Source organism: Xenopus laevis, chromosome 1S (assembly GCF_017654675.1).
Source record: "Xenopus laevis strain J_2021 chromosome 1S, Xenopus_laevis_v10.1, whole genome shotgun sequence".
NCBI classification, from domain to species: domain Eukaryota; kingdom Metazoa; phylum Chordata; class Amphibia; order Anura; family Pipidae; genus Xenopus; species Xenopus laevis.
The window spans coordinates 85152852-85163881 of NC_054372.1; positions in this window are offsets into that span (position 1 = coordinate 85152852).

Below are 11030 nucleotides of genomic sequence, written 5' to 3' on the forward strand. Positions count from 1 at the left end.
CATGGGTTCATTAACAGTGTAATAATTTAAACACGTAACCCTGTATTCCCTCATGTGCTAAAAAGCCATCCCACCTCGTCTTAAAGCTAAATCTAATGTATCAGCCTGCATGACCGATTCAGGGAGAGAATTCTTTACCACTCTCACTGTAAAAAAAAACCCCTTCCAAATATTTACACGGAACCTCCTTTTTTATAATCGGAATGGGTGACATTGTGTCAGCTGGAAAGACCTACTGGTAAATAAAGCATTAGAGAGATTATTATATTATCCCCATATATATTTATACATAGTTTACTACATCACCCCTTAAGAACCCCTTCTCCAGCGTGAACAACTCCAACTTGGCCAGTCTTTCCTCATAGTTAAGATTTTCCATACCTTCTACCAGCTTTGCTGCCCTGTACTCATGTACAATGCGGGCCTTGACATGGCACATGTATTCAAAATATTCACACATACAAATCTGAGTCCTTGTAATTAGTATTTTTTCTTGACTATCCATGGGAAACAAATGTTTCAGTGCAGCTTTACACAGTTGTGACATACACTTTTATGATTTTTTCATAAATATGCATAAGATCACAAAAAATTGCCATGGTGTTTTATAATCCTACTGGTTTGTTGCTGTACTAACTACCCAAGTGCAAGTTGTAAAGATGAAAAGGCTCCTATGCTTTTATCCAAAATGCAGCATTTTCCCCAGAATTCCGATGTATTGATCCTCCATAGGGAAAATAAATAAAAAATATATACTACTGGGATATTTGAAAAGAAAAACAGTGCTAACTAAGCTTGTCATGCAAAAGTGCAAAAGAAAAGGTCAAATTATTTGCAAAACAAGCAGGCCTTCAGGCAATGTTTGAATCATGGTGGTGCATTACTACATTGCAGTTCTGGGGTCCAAGCTTCAATTCCAGTCAAGATTATATCTTTAAGGATTTTAAAATCACACCAGTGAGTAGAATTTTTAAAATTTACACTAAAAGTGTTTGCAAATTGTTTTTTGTTTACTGTCTATTTAGTGTGTGTGTGTGTGTGGGGGGGGGAACTTGTGTCTCAGAAGAGTTGAGCTCCTAGGGTTGAGATGCCTGATATTTAAAAAAGGAATGCAGCTCCCAGGATTTCAGTATAAAGACATTGCTCAGAAATGTACAGATTTGCACCTTTGACTATATCTGCAAGGAGTTTGTATGTCATCTCTGTGCTTGCATGAGTGTTATATGAATGTAACAAATTGAGACCATTCAACTCATTGGTGGACTTAAAAGGCTGCAGCTGATTTATTTGTAAAATTCACTTACTAAACTCATTAACTTGCCAAATGCCCACAGATTCACATTACAAGCTAGCCCCTGACAGCTAATAACCAGTGGGCCACCATATTACCATAAGCCATGCCCCCAGGCTTAGCCAAAGCTAAGACCATCACAAATTAAAAGTAGTTGCGACAATAGAATTTATTTTAAAATAATTTTTTAATTTATTCATCCATAAAACAAAACAAATATTGGCGGGTGGGTTCAGGTCCAATGTTGAATGACAGATATCACTCTTTTCTGCTCCTTATATACACTCAGTGAGCATTTACCATTACCTGTTAAGGCTAAACCAGCCCACCTAGCAATCTCAGGGTTAACCATTAAGCCTCCTCTGCAGTTTCTGCTAAGCATTAAAAAATTAACCCTCCTCTGGCTGTCACTTTCCCATGCCCCTGAGGGCCTATAACCACCCAGGTACAGTATCATGATGAAATTGACCCCAGTGTGTGAATGTTTATTAGAAAAAACCTAGTGTGACTGTTCTCAAAAACAATGAATGGATTGTAATGCCACCCGCAATATGTGTTGCTAACAAGATTTTTCAAACGTTTTTTGGAAATAGGAGGGATTCAACAACATTTTAAACCTCAATGTACTGCAAATAAATGCTACACTTTTTTTTATGTTCCTGTCATAGATTTTGTCATTCTTATAGATTAATAACTAATGTCAACAAAAGCAAAAGGTAAACAGATAAATCTCTTGGATATTTATTGTGATCATTACTAAAAAATATGAAAAGAAGCTCTAAATAAATATTATTTCTGCATTATGTCTCTTGCATTTGTCTATCCCTGTATTCTAACAATAAGTGCATTCTAGGCATACATGTTTTCACATTATTTCAGATGCTTCCATAGGAGTGAAATTTCGTAGATGCTGTAAATAACATTCAAAGTTGTACTGCACATCCAAATATTATATACTGCATGCTAGCCAGCACCGTTTCCTTAAAAAAAACACTTAAATCCTTTTCACCTGAAATTAACAGAAGTGCTCTGCCTCTGTAAACAACATTAGTTATAATGGCAGTATGTTACTATCTGAGGCCTTTATATCTATCTATTAGTTCCTTCTATGGGGCCAAGATGAACAGTATGATTTATAACGTCATTGTTTTAAAAATGCATTTTCTTTATGACATGTGGATGAATTCTGTTGGTGAAGCTGTTAGCTAGTTGGCTTGACTAACAGTAGTAATGCAAAGTCAGTATGTGTAGTGCTGTGAGAGCATTTGTTAATAGATGCTTTGTACAAAAGTCTGAGAGATGTTTCTTTGTTGATCTCATTCTGCCAAATTCTCCAGTAAGATACGGATGATGTAATTGTTAATTGGTTACTTATCATGTTTAAGCATTTTATATTTTAGTTGCAACATTGTTTTGACAAAATTATAACATTTTACCCTATCCATCAGATAGTTCTCTCCATTGCCATTTTCAATAGGCTGCTCGCAACTCAGTGCGACCTAGGATTCCATCAGTTCACTTAACCCGCTTTACCGCTCAATGACCCTTACACTTGTGTGACTATAACTCACTGTGCAGTACCACTAGGGGAAGGGATGCAGAACAAAGCAGAGGACCAGAAAGCTTTTCTTCTCCCTTCCAGATAATAAATCGCTATTCAGGAGAACTGTTTTTGTTTCGGTCCTTCACCATGTAGGTCAACAAAAATTACCACAGAAGTTGGACAGCACTGTCCTAGACCATTGCAGCTATTGAGATGCTGAAACTTTAGGTTGGTGCAATAAGTTCAGTATATAAAATATGGTATTTTTCACCATATTCATAAGGGCAATTTCACTAACCTCCGAAAATTCACCAGTGACGGCTTCGCTCACAGTGCAATACTTCGCAGGTGTAGATTCGCCAGGACAATGCTAATTCACAAAAATCTGAAGCTGCATCCAGGGCACCGAACGGTGCCGAAGTTGCGCTAGCAATACTGCTCCAAGCGAGGTTGAGCTAGCTTTGCCTAATTTGCATATGGCGGGAAGTTAAAGTTCAATGGACGTATATGTTGCAGCAAAAACATTACACTACACAAGCCCGGGAAACCTTAATAAAATAAAATAAACTCGTTATATTGCCCTACACATGAGCCCAGTGTATAGTTTATGTGCCATATGTTAGGAAATGTAGGGGGAAAGCCGGTTACCCCAAAAATAATTTACGCTCCTTTTCAGCTTATCACCCTGAAAAAGGAAATGACGCTAGCGTTTTTTGAGTCTGGCGCAAGAGGTAACGTTCAGTAAAGTCTGCATCTTATTGAATTTGTGTAGTTACGTCCATTCACCAGAGCACAATTTCGCCAGGTGTTAGGGAGCGAAGTACCACTAGAGTCTATCTCCTTTGCTAGCGAAGTTATGCCAGTGACCATTGGTGAATTTTTGCCCCCGTTAGTCACTTCGCCCCTTAGTAAATTTGCCCCATAGTGTTTAGTTCTCCTTTAACATTTGTGAATGTTCCCAAATGCATTGAAGTCTATGGGCAACAATTTTTTATTCACCTGTTGGAATGTATGGGTGTCTTTTTTGCAGAGAAACTTGGCAAAAATTTTTTCTCATCAGTAGTCATAGTATTGATCCCTTTGTTACTGAAACAAATGGGTTCATTTCATTGCATTATGTCCCAAGTTTCCCAGTCCATTGTATATTGAATATTGTAATGTTCTTCCCTAACATCTATAAAATGCATTGCATGGAATGTCAATTTTTCTTTTTATTGTTTTTTTACATTAAAGCATTCATTTTACCTCCACTGGGCTTACATATTCACACGAGTTACATATTCATGGAGTATATATCGCGGCCCATTTTGTGGAGGGGATGAGATTAACCCAATCCCCAATTTGCTTAATCTGGGCAGTCAAATAATAGTTTAAGATATTCGGTACTACCAGGCCCCCATAGATTTTGAACCATATATAGTATACCTAGGTACTCTATGACACTTATGTGCCCATATAAAGTTAAGAACTGCTGTTTGATGTTCATGACTGGATTGCCAATTTTAAATAATCATGCTAACCAGTTGAACTATCCTGTTTTATGTGTATCTTTTTAAACTCAGTTGTATGAGTGCACAGAAAAGAGAACAATCCAATTTATGCATCCGAGTAGATTAGCAATTAGCTCTATAGACTTCTAAAGAGTTAAAATATTTGCCTGATACTTTCACATTACCTATCTGATCCAGCATATTCCTGTATGAGGGCTGCCATATTTGTGCAGCAGTAGTCCATTGGTTTTTAAAGACAGGTTGAAAAGGGACAGTCAGGTTGGCAAAACAGTCAGGTTTAGGAACTTAAAGTAACCATTACAAAAGCAGCCATATCGGTGAAATACAGTCAACATAGCACTTTCAGCTGCAGGCTAGAAAGTGGAAAATGTTACATTATTCAGTCCTATATGGATATGGCAATTTCACTTACTGCCAAAAATCCAAAGATTCCTCTTAATCCATTGTTCTCCAGGAACTTTTCAGAAAAATACAAATATTGCAGAAAGTGGATGGTTTATAGAGCTTTTATAGGATAGAGAAAAAGAGCACAACTTTGTTTACTTTTACAAAGACAGCTTCGAGATTTCAACTAACATTTCCATTGACATCATCAGTCTATGAAATCGTTAGGAAATTTCTATTTTAAGCACAATTAACACATTAATCAATATAAAACCTTAACCATGCATATTCAACCTCTTTTTCTCAACACTAGATCACAAATAAACTTTCCTGATATTATTTTGAACCTGAACTTGAATGAACAGGGACAATAATCGAAGTAACGCTAGCATTACTGCGGCAAGCAAAGTTGCGCTATCGTTGCCTCATTTGCATACGGCGGGAAGTTAAAGTTCAATGGACGTATATGTTGCAGCCAATACATTACACTACACAAGCCCGGGAAACCTTAATAAAATAAAATAAAGTTGTTATATTGCCCTACACTTGAGCCCAGTGTATAGTTTATGTTCATATGTCAGGAAATGTAGGGGGAAGCCGGTTACCCAAGAAAAATGTAAAGCTATTTTTCAGTTTATCACCCTGAAAAAGGAAAAGACACAAGCGTTTTTTGGGACTTAGAAAAAATGTTAACTATTTTTTTAGGAAGTCCTATCTATTCGCCTGGTCTGAGGTGGCGAAGGCAAGTCTGGCGCAAGAGGTAACGTTCAGTAAAATCCGCGTCTTAGTGAATTTGCGTAGTTACATCCATTTGCCAGAGCGCAACTTTGCCAGACGTTAGGGAGGGATGTACCGCTAGAGTCTATCTCTTTCGCTAGTGAAGTTATGCAAGCGACCATTAATAAATCGTCAAAGTAATGAAATGACGTCACGCTGGCGAATTTTCAGTAGCATTCGTCACTTTTTGTCACGCTTTTGCTTCTCCTTTAAAGCAACTTTGCATTGCGCTATAGCCTGTGCTACTTTTTTTTTTATACAAATGTAAAATACTTCTTTATATAGAATTTGATAATGCCTTTAAGGTTAGAAAATCACAAGAATTTTTTTTTTTTTAATGCCTTTCAATTTCCCATTTTGAATACGTTTCAAATAGTTGTGGGTATTTTTTCAACTATTCGCTTCAGTTTTGTGGCATAATTTCAATATATTTCCCAGCTAAAGTTAGCTTTAATTTTAGTTTTCTTGGGTACCATTGTTTTAGGCTATATTTTGTGACAAATGTCATTTATTTGAAGCCTTATACTGTTCTTAAATTATTTATCCACAGAAAAATCTCTCTTTCTGTTCATTCCAATGGATTTTAAGAAGCTTATTTATCAAATGGTTAACTCTAACTTTCAACCATTGATAAATACACCTCTAAATATGCAATAGAAATGAATAGTTCAAGATGAGTTCAAAAGCATACTACTAAATCTGTGGGTAGATTTATGTATATTAGTGGAGTGATCCATCCATAGCCATCATAGGAGTTATTACCTATATTAGTTCCGAACAAATTGAATCACTTAGTGGCCTATTTATTAACATTCAAATTTGTTTTTGATGAATCAAGTTAAGGCACTTGTGGACCTATAGAAGTCAATGGGAGCTGCGCTGATCCTATTGGACCTTTTTTAATCAATTGGGACTTTTAGAGGTTTTTGTATTTTTGCACTAGCAATTGCCCAAAATCTAGAATAATTAGAGGTTTTCATCTTTTTATTCTGATCATTTAGCTTTTTTTTTTAAAAAAAAATAAATAAATCAGATTTTACATGGCATGCACAGTGTAATGGTGGTTTTAAAAATTCTAAAACCCCTATTCTGAATCTCTCTAATTTTCATAATTTATCACTCTGCAAAATATAATATTAATATAAATATTAATATTTATATACTGATAAAATTCACTGGAAAAAGAATTTTAAAAACTACAGATCATAATGGGACAACATTGCCAAAAGTAGACCTCGCATTAGTAAAGTATGGGCACTCCTGATGTAAGGCCTATTTATCATACTGTTTAAAACGAAAGAGTGTAAAAATCTGTGTAAAATAAATGGCGAAGTTTAAGTTTAAGGTGTGTGTTTTATTTTACATCGCCCAAACGCTGGATTTTCCACCATTGTTTTCGACCACTTCAGACCCAGCGTAAGTCAATAGGAAAAGTTAATGCTACATGTCGTTTCCGACAGATGGAAGTTGCTTTATAAAATAACCACGTTAACAACCACGATGGATAAACATCATATTTTCCCATAGCATTCTCAAGCGGCTACTTATTTTTACGCCATATTATATGCAGTATATTATTTTGCAGAGCCTTTTATGGAATCTGAATACTGAAGCCTTTTGTTTATCAGAGAAGTGCAGGGGGAAAACTAATAAACTAATCATCATTGTTCAAAATGCAGAAATTCCTGTATATATTGCTGACATTTTGCTTGTCTTTAGAGCAGCACATACGTTTACAATTCCTATAGGTAACCAGTTTCACTGTGACCACTGAAATATTCATTTTAAGACACAACATAAAAAATAGACCCCGATTAAAAACATAAGGCAAGGGTCCCAATTAATGAGGTTCAAGGATAGTTGGGGCTCATTTATTAACAAAGGGCACTTGACCATTGGCAATGTAGCATTGGCACTTATTTTTCATACCCTTAATTATTATGTATTATAATTGTAACACTATTTTGGGATATATGAAGTGCAACTCACTCAGGCTACTGTGCACAAAAATAAAAAAAAGGACCCAGAAGGTTCTTGCAGCAAACAAACAGAACAAGTTTATTGTCAAAGACAATAATCCACAGGGTTAAATACAGATCCCCAGGGGCATGGTGAAGGTAAATGCCAGGACAGCAACAGCTGTGGCACCATGTGAAGACAGCCAGGGAAGTATAAGGTACACCTCTAAGTTGTAAATGCCTTTTGTTTGTCCGCAACACAAACACTGGTTTTTAAAATACCAAATTAAAAACCCAAAGGTATTGTTTTTTTATGGGCCATTTTTTTCAATTACTTGCTAACAGTTGGAATGCAAAATGGACATTGCTTTAACAAAGCCTTCTTTGTAGCTTAATATGACTTTCTCTTCCTTTCTAACCTCTCCTCTTGCTTCTCCCACTCCACTTATGTCTTTATATTTTTACTGCATGAAACCTAGAAGTGCTTTGTGTTTGCCAAAAAGACAAGATGGTCTAACAGCCCTGCAGCCAATCGGCCAGCTTGACTTGCAAGAGAGAGCCTGGCCAACTGATTTACAACCTGAACTGCTTCATCTGCTCGTTTGAAATTTTTTGTATCCATGCTAACATCTGATAGTGTTCTGCTCTGATACACTAAAGACAAAATTCCTTGGGGATATTGAAGGTATACAAAATTATTTTACACCACTGCAATGTAAACTGCAAAATTCTGGATACATTTCATTGTCTAATACGCACTGCAGGGCAGACACGGAATGTTAAACTATTTATATGGAGCGTAAACTCCAGCATTTCATTTAGAAAGTAGGACAGTGCAGTTATAGCACTGAAGATTCATTGCTGATGAAATCCATGCGAGTGAACATGTAAATAAAATTAAATGTTTGAACCGAGTTCTTGGTATCAATTTCTGTATCAGTAGGCTCCATATAGCATGATGTTAGAAAGTTACATCTGAGCCTCGTCAATTTTAGCCCTTGAGAAGAAATATTTAAAAACCATGCCCCAAAACACAGCCTTTTACAATACATATAGAATAAATAACTTGTGTTTCTGGAGAAATGTCCCAAATTTACAGATGGTGTCTCATTTGGTACAGTATTGGTGTCTCATTTGCCTTCCACAATAAGACTTTTTCTATGTGACTTTAAGCTGGCCAATATATTAGTATAATATAATAATATTAGTGAGACGATTCATAAACTAAATAGATTTATAATGCTATTTGGGGAATGTAATTAAAGTCTGTAACAAGAAAAATATTTGCAAAGCAAAAAGTTATAACCTTGCTCAAACAAATTTTCCTTTGCACAATTTTAATATAGCTTTTGTGAACACAGAAATTGTTTACTGACCTCTTCCGACAGTGGAAGACACCTTCAAGCAATTCTCAAACGTGGGAAATTAAAATTCCCAACATGCAATTAAAATTCACAATGCAATAACAATTTATATTCTTATTTGTGTGAATTGTTTTTATCTTTGCAACTTTTATTACTTTCTCCCAGGGCCTGAACGAGGGGTAGACAGAAGAGGCACCTGCCTAGGGCGCAACAATTTGAGGGCACTGGACAGGTACCTCTTAAATTGTCGTCTGCCTACGCCTAGTCCATGTCCCCTCTGTCCCCTCCCCTCAGTCACTCTCCCACCCCTCCCGTTTGTCACTCTCCTCTTTTTTCTCATCCTGGCATCTGCTAGGTGCATGTGCACACAGTCCTGGGCCCCCAGGGAATGTGGAGTGGGGTGGCCAGCCGAGTTGCCTTTATTTTACACACATTTATACATAAGGAATACTAGTTTGCTGGAGAATAGCATAGCAATTAGTGAATAACTGACAATTTTATATAGACGGCTCATTAAGCATAAAACAAGCATGTATGATGTTATCAACAATTAACAAATAAATCACATAACTGCGAGCAACATGTATTTAACGCATCTTATCTGCCAGTTTCAAAGGCTTCATGACACATTATTCACTGCGTTATTCTTCTTTTCGAGAATTTTAGCATCTTGCTTTGGGATGATAAAAACAACTGCACCAAAGAGGATTAGTTTGTGACCAAAGAGGAAGCAGAAGACGTCCCTGCTGTGAACGCTGTACCACTAGACCACCTAGTCTCATGTAAGTCTTTACTTCAATTTGTTTGCATATGTTGTATGAAGCTATAAAAAGTAGCCTGTTTGTGGAAAACCTTGCTGTGAATAAAACACAGATACGTGAACTTACACTGGGGGGTAGATTTATCAAAATGTGAAAAGAGGAAATTTTACTTACTGTCATTCCTTTTTCCTTTAAGTCCATACAGCATCACATGTGGGGTTAAATCCGCCTCCGTGTTAGGTAGGACGAGTGAGAGTTAATTAAACACACTATAATATCCCGGCCCCCTCATATGATGCGTGTTTTAAAAAAGTAACCCAGCATACACACATAATAACTCAGCTTCAATCATTCAGGGTGGGAATAATCTGTGCTTCTGTATGGACTTGAAGGAAAAATAAATAATGGTAAGTAAAATTTCCTCTTTCCTTCATGTCCTATACTGCTGCACATGTGAAATATAGCAGGTAATAGGGTGGGCAAAATGTATTTCTTCTAATAGACTGATTAAAGGATCGCTCTACCAAAGGCCGCATACTACAAAGCATCAGTGCCTAGCATCTAATGTCTGGAGAAAATATGAAGGCTTCACATGTAGCTGCTTTAGCAATAACAGAAGTCTGATCCTTTCAGATTTTCCTGATAACCATGCTGTTCATAGGAATAGGAGGAAAAATGTAGGCCAGAACAAATTCCCATTTGATTGTCATCGCATCCTGTACCCACGGATGATCCTGGTGATACAGGAAGCAGAATTTGGGAAGCTTGGTTGCCATCAGGTCAACCTCCAGAACTCCCCAGTGTCTGACTAAGCCGTTGAATATTTCCTGATTCAAGGACTACTCCTTCGGATCCAGCATTGCTCTGCTTAGTTGATCTGCTAGATAGAAGATAACAGGTTGTTCTCTGCCCAGTATAAGATCCTCTGGGATTCTTTCAGGAGACTCTGGGATCTGATTCCCCCTTGTCGATTTAAGTACGAGAATAGTGTTGAGTTGTCTGATTATATTGTCACTGCCTGATCTTGGATTAAATAGGAGAAAGCCATGAGGGCATTGAACACTGCCCTCATCTCTCTGAGATAGGGGGAAAACTACTTCTCCATGGCATCCCAAGGGCCCTGAGCAGTGTGCTTCCCTAGATGAGCTCATCCGTTGTTATTAAGATCCCCAAGGGATCTTGAATCGGCCTCCATCTGATATATCTGGTCGTTTGAAGCCACCATTCGAGAGAGTTTTTGACTTCTTGAGAGAGTATCCAAGTAGAATCTAGGGAATCCTCTGACCTGTCCCAGAATCTCCTCATGTGTAGCCTGGCCCAAGGAAGAGCTTCTATAGAGACTGTCATCAGCCCTAACACACTCATCATCTGCCTCAAAGAGACTGGAACTAAACTCTTTTGGTGAGTGACACCACTTATAATACTGTCAATTCTCTCAGAA